Source organism: Petaurus breviceps, unplaced genomic scaffold (genome assembly GCF_028583685.1).
Source record: "Petaurus breviceps papuanus isolate PSGF00001 unplaced genomic scaffold, PetGlider_PUasm1.0 229, whole genome shotgun sequence".
NCBI classification, from domain to species: domain Eukaryota; kingdom Metazoa; phylum Chordata; class Mammalia; order Diprotodontia; family Petauridae; genus Petaurus; species Petaurus breviceps.
In genome coordinates, this window is record NW_027185903.1 from 1,415,365 (window position 1) to 1,426,794 (window position 11,430).

At 38.5% G+C, this 11,430-nt stretch overlaps 1 protein-coding gene across 2 annotated transcripts in view; it reads left to right on the plus strand.

Annotated features, from left to right (window-relative positions):
* The window catches only part of IQCK (IQ motif containing K), a 167,890-nt gene that overhangs the window by 86,973 nt on the left and 69,487 nt on the right, over positions 1 to 11,430 (plus strand). The window lies entirely within an intron of this gene.

The following is an 11,430-nucleotide window of genomic DNA, read 5'->3' on the forward strand; positions in this document are numbered from 1 at the left end:
TATGCATTTATTAAGTACCTCCTTAAGTGCAGGCACTGTAGATACAAAAAGAGGCAGAAGACAATCCTTATGCTCAAAGAGCTCACAGTCCAGTGGGGGGAGGTAACAAGCAAACAAATATTCACAAACAAGCTACATATAGGAAATAATAAAGAGAAGGGAGGCATGAGGAGTTGAGAAAGACTTCCTGTAGGAGAGAAGATTTTAGTTGGGACTTAAAGGAAGCCAGGGAGGTCAGCAGTCAGAGAGAAGGAGGGAGAACATTCCAGGCATGGGGGACAACCAGAGAAAATGCCAGGAATCCCGAGATGAAGTGTCGTGTTCATAGAATAGCCAGGTGGGCAGTGTCACTGGACTGAAAAGTATGCATCTGGAAGTAAGGTGTGCTGGAAGAGGACTGGAAAGGTGGGGGGGGGCTAGGATATGAAGGGCTTCGAATGCCAAATTTTGTATTTGACATTGGAGGTGATATGGAACCACTGGAGTTTAATGAGTAAGGGGATAATATGGTCATACCCATTCTTTAGGAAAATCACTTGGGTGGCTGAGTGAGAATGGATTGGAGTGGGGAGATGCTTGAGGTAGGCAGGCCCACTAGTAGACCATGAGAGAAGAGGGCATATTCAAGTGATGTTGCAAATGTGAAATTGATTGTCCTTGGCAATGGCTTGGATGCGGGGGGTGGGGGCATAAGACATAAGTATTCCAGGATGATTCCTTGGTTGTGAGCCTGGGGGCCTAGGAGGATGGTATTGCCCTCTATAACAACGGGGGGGTTAGGAGGTGGGATGGGTGTGGGGGAAAACATAATGAGTTTGGTTTTGGACATGTTGGACATCCAGTTTGATAAGTCTGAAAGGTAGTTGGAGATGTCAGATTAGATGTCAACAGAGAAATTAAGTTAGGGCAGAAGACTTGAGATATGAGAATCATTAGCATATAGAGATGGTGATTAAATCTATGGGAGCTAATGAGATCATCAAATGAAGTGATGTAGTGGGAGAAGAAAAGAGGGTTCAGGACAGAACCCTGAGACACACCTGTGCTATGGTTAGGAGGAGGATCCAACAAAAGAAACTGAGAAGGTACAGTCAAATAGGTAGGAGGAAAAACCAGAAGAATGTAGTTTTCTTTGTATGTCACCATACCAAATGGAATATGTTAAAAATCCTTGTTTCCCATTTTGATTCTGCAAGTATTCCTAATTTTATTTCCATCATGAAATAGAAGGGCTTAAAACTTCAACTTAACAACATTTTTAGAATGCCCACTATGTATGAACTGTGCTAAGAATTGGGGATATAAGGACAAAAATAGTCCCTACCCTCAAGGAGCTTACAGTCTGCTGATAGAAAAATTTTAATAGAAAAATTAAATCCAAAATATATACAAAATAATTTCTGGGGGGAGGGCAATAGCTACAGGGGGAGTCAGGAAGGATCTCATGTAGGAAATGGGACTTGAGCTGAGATATAGATGGGGAGAGGTCTTAGTTCAGGCATGAGGGACAGACAGCCTGTGCAGACACTTAGAGGCAGATCAAAAGTCATTTGCAGGGAACAAGTAGGCCAGGTTGTCTAGAATGTAGAGAAGGTGAAGGATAGTAATGTTAAATATACCTGGAGCTTGATTCCAAAGGACTTTAAAAGCCAAACGGGAGTTAACATTTTGTCCTACAGACAAGAAGAAATCCCACTGGAGTTTCTTGAGCAGGATCATGACACAGACAGACCTATGCTTTAGTAATACTTCTTTGATTATAAAAGAGGAAAGAACAATTGTTGGAGGTGATACAGGACACACCCATATCCAGTTGGTGGAATTTTGAAATGGTCCACCCATTCTGGAGAGCAATTTGGAACTATACTAAGAAAGTCATTAAATCCTTTGACTCCTAAACGTATAATGCAAAGAAAAAGAACTTTTATGCAAAAAAAATGTTTATAGCAACACTTTTTGTTTTAGGAAAGAACTAGAAAATAATTAGGAACCCAAAATTGGGGAATGGTTGAACAAATTATGGAGTATGAATGTAATGGAATATTATTGTGCCATAAAAAATAAGGAGGGATGGATCAGAAAAACAGGGGAAGACTTGTATGAAATGGTACAGAGCAAAGTGATCAGAATAAGGACAATAATTTATACATTGACTACTGTACTGGAAGGAAAAATAATTTTGAAAGACTTAAGAATTATGATCAATGCAATGAACAGCCACAACTGCAGAGGAACAACAATAAAAAGCATGCTTCCCACAGGTCTCATGGACACGAGGTTCAGAACAAGGTATATTTTTTTTAGATGGGACCTACATGTGGATTTTCTTTGCTTTAACTGGACTTATTGGACACAAGAAAAGACTTAAATTTTCATTTTAATGTCAAGGGAAAGTTTTAGGAGGAGAAGGAGAAGAGTGATAGTAATGAAGCATTTGAAAAATAGAAAAGAGCAGAAGGAAGTTTGGAGAGGACACAAGCAAGTAGGATTGCTTTAAATCTAACTTTTAAAAAAAAGCTGTTTATAATAGAGATTCACAGCTTCTTGTGCAATCTTTCTGTTGTTCTTCATATGAAGAAATGCTCATGATAATTAGTGTCTGTTAAGTACAGAACACCAAAACATTTAAAAAATTTTTTAAAAAGAATATCACTTTGCACACCATTTGGGAAATGATTTGGAGAGGGGAGAGATAAGAGACAGGGAGGATGTTGTAATACTACAAGGGAAAAGTGATTAGGGTCTAAACTAGGGTGGCAATTATGTTAGTACAGAAAAGGGAATGGATGTGAGATTATGGTGGTAGAATTCACAAAACTTGGCACCTGACTGGATGTGAAGGCTAAGAAAGAGAAGAGTAAAGAATGGCTCAGAGATTGCGGAGTTGACATCTGTCATGACTTGTTGCGATCCTAGGGTTTTTAGCTGAGTTTTACCTCTCCCAGGTCTTCAGTGCGCATCTGGTCATGTCCCATGTGTTCACATAAAGGAGAAGTTGAGCCAGTAGAAATGGAGAAAGGCACAGCTTTATTGGCAAGACAGGTGTGTTGTTACTTCTCTTCCTCCATCTCTCTCTAGCCCCCTCATGCTTCATACCTTAAATCCCCAAAAGTGCCCTTGCAGAGCTCATGCACAGCTCTTGAGGGAAGGTAGGGGGCCAATCAGAGAACAGGGAGACTGTGTCCAGAAAAGCTTGCATACTTCTGTGCACTTACGCTTTGACCTAGAGATAAACATCAGGGTAACAGGGTATTTGTGTGACAGCACACAATCTGGGCCTCAGCACTTCCTAGAGGTCAGGGCTCCCTGTCCTCAGATAAGATAAGCACATACCACGGAGTGCCCTGTTACTAGACCTGAACTCAGAGAGGCTGCCTGAGACCTTTGGGGGGCTGCAGACCCCAAAAGACATCCTCAACAGAAATAGGCAAGTTAGGAGGAGAAGTCAGTTTTCTGTTTTTGCTGTGTTGAATTTGAGATGCTTCTTGGACATATTGTTGGAGATTATAATTTATCATGTTAAAAAAGGCATTAAGGAAAAAAAATAGTGTTTCCCCCCTGGGAAGAAAACATATTGGTGGTATTCCTCAAATATTTACTTTATCTTTGAAGGAGGGATTGTTTAGTAAGAAAGGTTGAGAGTTCTTTTGGGAACCACTGGGCTGTTGAGCAAACCACTCTGCTCCTTAGCTCCTTCAGCTATAAAATGAAGAAATGCAATTTTTCTTAGTTGCTTATTTATTTTCCTTTAAGTGGCATTTTCAACTCCCTTTGTTTTATGTCTTGTACATAGTCATGAAGTGAATGGTATTTCTTATAGCTAGAGACTCACTTCATCTCTTCTGTATGCTATGCTCCTTAATTGCACAACTGACTTCCAAGCTCATTTTGTACTCTAAATGGGCCCAACTAGTTAGAAGTTTTGAAACATTGACTGAAATCTTTAGGCCCAATAAAATTTAGTTTTTCTTATGGATCAAAACGGTAGACTTGATATTTGTTCACATTCACTTTAACTTGCTCAAGGTTACACAGCCAGTTATTTCTGGGTGGGTGCTAAGTGTCTGAGCCCAGATTCGATCCCCAGGTCATCCCAACACTGGAGCTGGTGCTCTTACTCGCTGTGCTACCTGGCCCCCCCTACTGCTGGATTTCTAATCTATATCCCAAGGGATAAGATTCGTGAAAGACATTGTTAAAAGTAAGAACTTCAATGAAACAAAAACTGGGTTTTAGAAGAAAGAAGATAAGGTAATTTATGGTGAAATGGCTTTTCAGCCAAGTACTCTGCTATAAGACAAAAATCTGCATCATTCAGAGGCATTTTCCCCCAGAATTTATTTATTTATTTTTAGTTTTCAATATTTATTTCCACAAGATTTTGAGTTCCAAATTTTCTCCCCATCTCTCACCTACACCTACCCCAAGATAGCAAGCAGACTGATTACCCCTTCCCCCAAGTCTGCCCTCTCTTATATTCCCCTCATTTTCCCCTTCTGCCCTTCCCCCTTATTTTCTTGTAGGACAAGATGGATTTCTGTACCCCATTGCCTCGATATCTTATTTCCCAGTTGCATGTAAAAACAATTTTTAACATTAGTTTTTAAAGCTTTGAGTTCCAGATTCTCTCCCTCCTTCCCTCCTCACCCACCCCCACTTGGAAGACAAGCAATTCAATATAGGTTATACATATGTGTAATTATGCAAAACCTTTCCATAGTAGCCATATTGTGAAAGACTAACTATATTTCCCTCCATCCTATCCAGCCTCCGCACTTATTCTATTTTCTCCTTTGACCCTGTTCCTTTTCTTTTTCTTTCCCAATTTATTTACTTAGTTTTAGTTTTCAACATTCATTTCCACAAGATTTTGAGTTACAAATTTTTCTCCCTGTCTTTTCCCTGTGCCCACCCCAAAATAACTAGCCTACTGAATACCCCTTTCTCAAATCTGTTCTCTCTTATATCCTCCTCCATCCCCCTCCTAACCTGTATGTCTTATTTCCCAGTTGCATATTAAAAAAACCAACAATTTTTTTTAATATATATTTGTTTTCAAAACTTTGAGTTCCAGATTTTTTCTCCTTCCTCCCTCCTCACCCACCCCCACTTGGAAAATAAGCAATTCAAGATAGGTTGTACATGTATAGTTATGCAAAACATTTCCATAGTAGGTATATTGTGAGAGACTAACTATATTTCCCTCCATCCTATCCTACCCCTCACTTATTCTATTTTCTCCTTTGAACCTGTCCCTTTGCAAAAGTGTTTGCTTCTAACTACCCTCTCCCCCAATCTGCCCTCCCTCCTATCATCCCCCCTATTTTCTTGTAGGGTATGATACCCAATTGAGTGTGTATGTTATTCTCTCCTTAAGCCAAATTCAATGAGAGTAAGGTTGTCCCATTCCCTTTTGCCTTCCTGCTCTTCTCCTTCATTGTAACAGTTTTCTCTTGCCTCTTTTATATAAGATAATTTACCCTAATCCATCTCTCCCTTTCTCCTTCTCCCAATATATTCTTATCTCACCTCTTAATTTTATTTTTAAAATATCATCCCTTCATATTCAACTCATCCTGTGCCTTCTATGTATACATGTACATACATATTCACATCCTCACATATATATTTATACACACCTACACCCTTATATACATACATATATGTGTATGTACACACACACATGCACATATATATTCCCTTCAGCTGTCCTCATACTGAGAAAAGTCTCATAAGTTACAATTATTGTTTTTCCATGTAGGAATGTAAATAGTTCAACTTTAATAAGTTCCTTATGATTTCTTTTCCCTGTTTACCTTCTCATGCTTCTCTTGCTTCTTGTATTTGAAAGTCAAATTTTCTGTTCAGCTCTGGTCTTTTCATCAAGAATGCTTGAAAGTCCTCTATTTCGTTGAATGTCCATATATCCCCCTGAAGTATTATACTCAATTTTGCTGGGTAGGTGATTCTTGTTTTTAATCCTATCTCCTTTGATTTCTGGAATATCATATTCCAAGCCATTCTATCCCTTAATGTAGAAGCTGCTAGATCTTGTGTTATCCTGATTTTGTTTCCAAAATACTCAAATTGCTTCTTCCTGACTGCTTGTAATATTTTCTCCTTGACCTGGGAACTCTGGAATTTGGCTAATATTTATAGGAGTTTTCTTTTTGGGATCTTTTTCAAGAGGTGATTGGTGGGTTTTTTCAATTTCTGTTTTACCCGGTGGTTCTAGAATATCAGGGCAGTTTTCCTTGATAATTTCTTGAAAGATGATGTCTAGACTATTTTTGATTATGGCTTTCAGGTAGTCCAATGTTTTTAAAATTATCTCTCCTGGATGTATTTTCCAGGTCAGTGGATTTTCCAATGAGATATCTCATATTGCCTTCTATTTTTTTCATTTGTTTGGATCTGTTTTATCATATCTTGATTTCTCATGAAGTCATTAGCTTCCATTTGCTCCAGTCTAATTTTGAAGGAATTATTTTCTTCAGTGAGATTTTGAAATTCCTATTCCATCTGGCCAATTCTAATTTTTAAGGCATTTTCTCCTCACTGTCATTTTGGACCTCTTTTGCCATTTGAGTTAGTCTATTTTTTAAGGTGTTATTTTCTTCAGTATTTTGGGATCTCCTTTAGCAAGCTGTTGACTTGTATTTCATGATTTTTTTGCATTGATCTCAATGCTCTTCCCAATTTTTCCTTCACTTCTCTTACTTGATTTTCAAAATCCTTCTTGAGCTCTTGCATGGCCTATGACCAGGGCATATTTTTCTTGGAGACTTTTGACATGGAAATTTTGACTTTGTTGTCTTCTTCTGATTCTATGTTTTGATCTTCTTTGTCACCAAAGTTTGATTTTATAGTCTGATTTCTCTTCCTCTGTTTGCTCATCTTGCCAGCCAATTACTTGACTTTTATTCTCTTTGCCATGGTAAAACTCTGCTTCCAGAGTGGAGAGTGCTCTGGCCCAAATTTCTGGGGTTTTGCACAACTGTTGTCAGAGCTTCTTCTAGGCACCTGCCTCAGAACTATGAGGAGGACTGCCTCTCCACAGCCTCAACAACCTTTTACATGCCAACACTTCTCCTCACCCCAGCACTGTCACCCAAGACTGTGACCCAGATCCAAGCAGGGCAAAGCAAGAAAATTCTGCCACAGCACCAGCAGAGATTCCTATAATTGCCCTCTGATCAGCTGCTTGGTCTCCCCACTATCTGTAGACTTGGAGCCCCGGAAGCAGCCCCTGCTGCTGCTACTTTTGTCACTGCCACTTTCGCCCCAACCTCTACTGCCAGGGGTGGGTGGGGGAGAGGTAAGGGCCAGACCACACTCTTCTCTCACCCAGGTCCAACAGAGTTTCCCCACTGACCTTGCACTTTCTTTTTGACATTTATGGTTTGAGAAGCCTGGAAACCACCACAGCTGCCAATGATTCAGTCTCCTGAAGTCTACTATGGCTGATCTGTACCTCTGTTCTGTGTGGGTGCTGTCCATGCTGGACTGAACTCCACTCCCACTTTGTTGTGATAGACCCCCTTCCTGTCGTCTTGCCAGGCTGCCTTCTGCAGGAGATTTGTTTCACTCTGTCATTTTGTGGGTATTGTAGCTCTAAAATTTGCTTAAAGTAATTTTTTTACAGGTATTAGAGGTAATTGGGGACAAGCTCAAGTTAGTTCCTGCTTTTTCTCTTTCATCTTGACTCTGCCCCCCTTCATTTCCTTTTTAAAGGTCATTGACCTACTCAGCAACCAATAAAGGAACAACTTCCTCCTTAAAGCTCTTAAATGCATTAACTGTGAGTCACACATGGCTGCTTAGAAGCAGCCAAAGGCTGCACCATCCCCAAAGTGTTGGAGGGCTGAACTAGCACACATATTCCACAGCTACCTTGGTATACTACAAGAGCTACCATGTAATCTCACTTTTTGCTCATTCCACTTTTTGGTTCATTCCATTCAGCATGTGGACTACCACAGAGATATTCATATAATCTAATGAGCAGCTATTGAATATCACCCAGGGTCTAGTATACATAATGTACTAGATACTGGTATTACAAAGACAAAAGGAAATACAGTACCTGTCCTCAAGTAGCTTACAGTCTACTAGGGGAATTCAGGGAATGATGTGGATTGTAATCCTGAGTGATGAGAAGGATGGCAGTGTCCTGGAAAGAACCAGAGAAGTGAGTTTTGGGGGGAAAATAACTAATAATTAATTATACAATGTAATTGGCTCACTAAAACACCTGTTTCCATTACTTAAAAAAACAATTTAAGCACATCCTACTATATTGGGTCAATAGTGATATCTTCATAAATAAAGAAAAAAATTGAAGAAAGAAAAAAACAACACTTCACAAGTTATGCAGGTTTTAATAAATACCTTTTAACATGGTATATTTCAGTATTTTCAAGAGTACATTTTAAAAGCTTTTTGCATGTGATTAAAAACCTCTACATTAGGTGTGATTAGCCTCTCCATCACAAAAGATTGTAATATTTCTCAAAAAGCCCCTATAATTTCTTGCAGTATTTTTTGAAATAGTAACAATATCCTACCATGTTTTCTTAAGTCAAATGTTAAAGGAAATGCATGCTAACCAGTTACAAGAAAGGGAAATATTCTAATATTTCTCTACTGAGCTATAACTAGTAGTTATTGCCCCCAGGGTAAGCAGCATGGAATGTATCCTCAATTGAGAGAAGGGGGTTAAGTGGGAAACAGAGATCCTGGTATGCCAGCTGGCTGTAGGGGGTGGGGGAAGGAAGATGTGGCAGGGAAGGAATTCATTCCAACCCACTACCTGGTAGCTTTCTATCTGAACTAATTATTCTTGCCAACTAAGCTGATGAAGGACTATAAGTGTTTCCAGCACCCTCTAAATTTGATATTTTCTATATTCATTAAAACCTCAGTGGCTCTGCCCCTTTCATGGCTCTGCCTATTCAAACTGTCAAGTTATCCAAAGCATGTCTTGTAAACCACAATACCTGAAGGCTGTGGAGAGATCATACGGTGTGCAGTGCATTATTTACTAAACACTATTATCTGGATACAGAAACTATTTCCAATTATAGGTTTGATAAAATGGTACTCTATTCTCTTGTTTAGGAGAATGATTCAGCTTGCTGCTGGGGTAATAATTGCTTGACAGTCTCCAAGGGTGGAGATTAGCGAAAGGAAAAGGGAAGATGCCTTCTTCATATCTAAGATCTCTAATAACTACTCTCTTCTCACTGCTGAAACTGCCATGCATTGCCTGGAAAGCTGGAACTGAAAGATCTCTGCTACAGTATCCTAATGCTCATTTATAAGAATATTTGGAAAGACAAATTTGGATAGGCTCTGCTCTATGTACAACAAATGTTTGGTTCATATAGCTCAGAATGCGACACAACAATAAAAAACTTTGGAGGTACTATATCAGGAAACAAGTCATGAATGAGTGCAATGGCTATGTAGCATTTTTGTTAGTGAATAATAAATGACAGATGAGAACTGTTCATTTTAATTGGAAATATTCAAAGTCTATTGTAAAAATAAAAAAACTTATAAAAGTTTGCAAGAGTAAGACTTTATCAATTGTTGATTTGGGGTGTTGTAGAAGATAATTTTTCCCAGTTATTGCTTTTCATCTTGGTTTTTATTGAAAGTTGGAAAGAAGCAATCTCAACTACTTAACTTATACAAAATTGCGTAGAATCAGGATCCTGGAAGAAGTTATTTTTTTCTATTTTATTCTCTTTAAATAATCTTTTGAATGGAAATCCTTTACTTGATCTAGAGCCAGAAAGGGAAGATTTAATCTAATCTCTCTGATTCTTTTCTAATGCAATATATATGTTTGCTATGGCACTCTTCCTTTGAAAACTATAGAAGTAGACCATTGGATTCAGTTTTTACTAAGCATCAGTTATATGCACAGAGGAGCTGATAAGTTTAAATAAATTAAAAATCAGTCATGACCAGATAGCTCAGTAGTGCTTTCATTCAGAAATCAAAGCCCATCTTTTTGATATTATTGACTTTTCTGTCAGTTCCTGTTTTATTTACATTTGGAAATGGTTTAAAGATGAAAAAGTTTTCAAAATTGGATTGATATCACTAAAATAGTTTTTGTGGAAACATGCTCAGCAGTATTGTGAAATGATATGACCATGCAAGTATTTTTGGTTTGGAATTGTCAGTTGTCATTAGAATTATAGCTGCCTTCTGCCTTGATTATGATGTATCCACAGCCCTCCATACCCCCATATCTTTCACTGTCAATGGTTTGCATTGCACATACTCTATTTTTATTTGACCTGAAGCCAGTTGCAAATGATCCAAGGGACAAAACCAGATCTGGCATGACTTCTACTCCTTCAAGCTGGCCTGCTGAAGTGATAGATAATTGTTAGTGACTACTGAAGATTGAGTCCTTTCTATTTTGCCTGATTTACATTGGTCTTCCCATATTTATTCTTAGTTCATAAACTAGACAGCTCTCCATTATTTAACTATGAAAGCAGTGTTGTCAATATTGGTAGCTTCTAAAAGTCTTTTAGCAATCTCATTTTGCTTTATCTTATGATGCAAAAGACTTCAGTATTTTATTACTAGTGAAAGCCCTTTGGCTAATATGAGTAATGGGTTATAAAATTAGACATTCCCATTCTCTTTCAAATCACATAAAGTAATTGCAATGGGGCTCAGTGGAGAACTAGCAAGAAGGCAGCACAGTGAAGAAAGCAACCCATCAAACGGTATCACTAGATGTCAACAAATGATATCAGCAACTCAGCAGAGGAGCTAGAAATGGCAATTTTAGGGATAGCCAGATGTTCCAACTGGGACCAGCACTAGGAATGTGAATTTTACAGCCTAGAATATTCTCCTTCCCAGTAGTTGTGTGGGAAACTGTGTCCCCCTATGCACATGATGGGATTTTTATTATTTACCTTGTTATTCTATTAAATCTCTGTGTTTTAAGTTGTTAAAGTGTTTTTGGAATAACAAAAACACATTAAATTAAAATTTTAAAATTAAATAAAATGACAAAAAATTAAGCAGCAGCCTCAGATTTGGAGTAGAGGGCATGGTTCTGAACAGATACTAACTCTAAGTGTGCCTTGATTTTAGGTATAGCTTTCAGGGGTCCATACTTGAGGAGAACCCAGGTGACATTGCCTAGAACATGGTCTTAAAGAGAGAAAGCAAAGGAAGAGGAGGCAAGAGTAAAACTAGGAAGTCTCTTTTGTACTTTTTGCTACTACTAGACTTCAGAAGGACCTCATACCACTTAGTGGTAGTGGTGGATAGCAACATTTAAATGAGGAAATAAGTTTTTAATAGCTTGCTTCTGTTTTACCTCTTAGGCTTGCTTTTTCTACCCTCTCACTTCTCCCTCTCCCCATAATGGTCTGTTGAGTGAACTTTTTG